The sequence below is a fragment of the Palaemon carinicauda genome, chromosome 1 (genome assembly GCF_036898095.1).
Source record: "Palaemon carinicauda isolate YSFRI2023 chromosome 1, ASM3689809v2, whole genome shotgun sequence".
Classification (NCBI taxonomy): Eukaryota; Metazoa; Arthropoda; class Malacostraca; order Decapoda; family Palaemonidae; genus Palaemon; species Palaemon carinicauda.
The window spans coordinates 238,616,345-238,619,307 of NC_090725.1; the positions used below are offsets into that span (position 1 = coordinate 238,616,345).

Consider the following 2,963-nt stretch of genomic DNA (forward strand, 5'->3'; position numbering starts at 1 on the left):
GTAAGATCTGCAATCATTCAGGATTGAAATTGGTGGTTCTATAAACAATATTGTGTAAGTCACCCACTTTTTTTTTTTTTGCACAATCTATTGTAGATACAGGAATCAAATAACAATATCCATTGTTTGAAATTCTTGAAGGTTTTTACATTCCTCTGACTTGCTTTGTTTGAAATTTTTGAAAGCTTCTGATAACATATAATAAACTTGATTGTTTTGAAAATAATAAACTTGATTGTTTTGAAAATAATAAACTTGATTGTTTTGAAAAAAAAAAAAATCTTTTCATGTTGAATTTACTAGCATACCTCACAATGTTTTGTGATTTCTGTGTATGCAAACTTTACCTGTGATTCCCTACGTACCTTTTCAGTGGTAAAATAAGCAATAAAATGCATTAATTAAAAACAAGCTTTTTTTTATATTCCCATGAGAACAAATCATAAACCGTAATTTATAGTGTCTGCTACTATTCAAAGATTATTCTTCCAACAAAAAGAATTTTAGAGCAAATAAACAGATGTTGCAAACCAACAAGAAAAATTGAAGTAGAAAGCAACAAAAGACCACATACGAGAAACTTTTTAAGCTTTTCAAATATTTTACCCATAATTCGTTTGTTCTACGTATTCACACATAAACTCACAGTACTCTATTTGCATAAGCAATGCAGCACATGAGATTTTTTTCAGAGAAGTTGCACGTAAAGATGCTGTATAATTGCAGCTTCAGCTAATCCGGTGTAAAAAGGAGAAAACATTTATAGAATTGAAGACACTATTAAAAACAAAGTAGATATAGATCTCTATAAATTTAAAAGGCAAGCCAGTGAAAGTAAGCTTCGTCCTTAATATTCACAGGAGTTACAAGAAGATGCCTTACTGTGCATCTCATTTTATGCCGTTTATCTCATTTTTTCGGTTGGATATAATACGTACGTCTGGGCAAAAGTAGTAATTACTGAAATAATTGGTAGTCCGAAACGACAAGATTTATCTTTTTGCCAATGTAAGAGTTTCTTCTGATGACTCTTCAAATGCTACAATTGGACTTTGTACTTGACATTAGTTTGCAAACTGACATAAACGTGTTGTAAATACGATCTGTATTGCTAAATAACAGGTTGAAGTTATTCATGAAATTAGTTACTAATCACCGTAGCTGCTGTTACAAGGGCTTCCCTACAACTGGAAATAACCCAGTTTGCAGAAGACTGTTTCCTTTATTTTCCAGTTCGAGAGGGAAAAATTAAAGCTATTTCTTTTCTGATATAATAATGTTGGTTCAAGATTACTTTATTTCGGAAAACTGTTCCATAGCCTTAGAAATTTCTAGTGCTGATGCTGTTGTTGCAAATAACAAAAAATTTCAAGTGTTATGTGTGCCTCCCTTTCTAAGGAAAGGTGCATTTGTTTCATTTGCTGCTGACAATACTGAGTTTGCGGAGGACATCGTGGACGGCAGATGCATTACCCAGGGAACAATTACTGTAGTTTATATGAAAAGCTGACGTCACTGCTAAGATGATTGCTCAAGATCTACCCATAGAGGATTCAGGTCCGAAAGCAAAACAAATGTCTAAATGGAAGTGGCAGATATAGGACAGAGAGATGTTACAAAGACAATTCAGTATTGTAGTGCCCAAAATGCGGCGCGTGAACCATTCAGCTCCAAAGGAAACACCAATGTCTAAAAAGAAGGTGCAAATACAGGACAGAAGGATGTTACAAAGACAATTCAGTATTGTAAAGCCCAAAATACGGTGCGTGAACCATTCAGCTCCGAAGGCAAAACAAATGTCTAAATGGAAGTGGCAGATATAGGACAGAGAGATGTTACAAAGACAATTCGGTATTGTAATACCCAAAATGCAGCGCGTGAACCATTCAGCTCCAAAGGAAACACCAATGTCTAAAAAGAAGGTGCAAATACAGGACAGAAGGATGTTACAAAGACAATTCAGTATTGTAAAGCCCAAAATACGGTGCGTGAACCATTCAGCTCCGAAGGCAAAACAAATGTCTAAAAGGGAGGTGCAGATATAGGACAGAGGGATGTTACAAGGATAATTCAGTATTGTAATGGCCAAAATGCAATGCATGAACCATTTAGCTCCAAAGGCAAAAGAAATGTCTAAAAAGAGGGTGCAGATATAAGAAAGAGGGATGTTACAAAGAAAATTCAGTATTGTAATGCCCAAAATGTAGTGCGTGAACCATTCAGCTCCAAAGGCTAAACAAATGTTTAAAAAGAAGATGCAGATATAGGACACAGGGATGTTATAAAGACAATTCAGTATTGTAATGCCCAAAAAGTATTGCGTGAACCATTCAGGTCCAAAGGCAAAACAAATATCTAAAAAGAAGCTGCAAACATATGACAGAAGGATGAAACAAAGAAAATTCAGTACTGTAATGTCCGAACTGCGGTGCGTGAACCATTCAGATTCGAAGGCAAAACAAATGTGTAAAAAGAAGGTACAGATATAGGACAAAGGGATGTTATAAAAGACAATTCAGTACTGTAATGCCCAAATTGCGGTGAGTGAACAATTCAGCTCCGAAGGCAAACAAAATGTCTAAAAAGAAGGTGCAGATATTGGACAAAGGGATGTTTCAAAGACAATTCAGTACTGTAGTGCCCAAAATGTAGTGTTTGAACCATTCAGCTCCGAAGGCAAAACAAATATCTAAAAAGTATTTGCAGATATAAGACAGAGGGATGTTACAAAGACAATTCAGTATTGTAATATCAAAAATACGTGAGTGAACCATTCAGCTCAGATGGCAAATCTAATGTTTAAAAAGAAGGTGCGGATATAGGACATAGGGATGTTACAAAGACAATTCAGTATTGCAATGCCCAAAATGCAGTGCGTGAACCATTCACCTCCAAAGGCAAAACAAATTTTTAAAAAGAAGGTGCATATATAGGACATAGGGATATTACAAAGACAATTCAGT

General features: G+C 35.1%; 1 protein-coding gene across 1 annotated transcript in view; it reads left to right on the forward strand.

The window, feature by feature from the left end:
• LOC137644206 (uncharacterized) overlaps nucleotides 1–160 on the forward strand; it is a 5,085-nt gene extending 4,925 nt beyond the window's left edge. The window contains exon 6 of the mRNA XM_068377211.1: nucleotides 1–160. This exon is cut by the window's left edge and continues 210 nt beyond it. The gene's annotated coding sequence lies outside the window, so the exon portion shown is untranslated.
• Nucleotides 161–2,963: the final 2,803 nt, after the last annotated feature.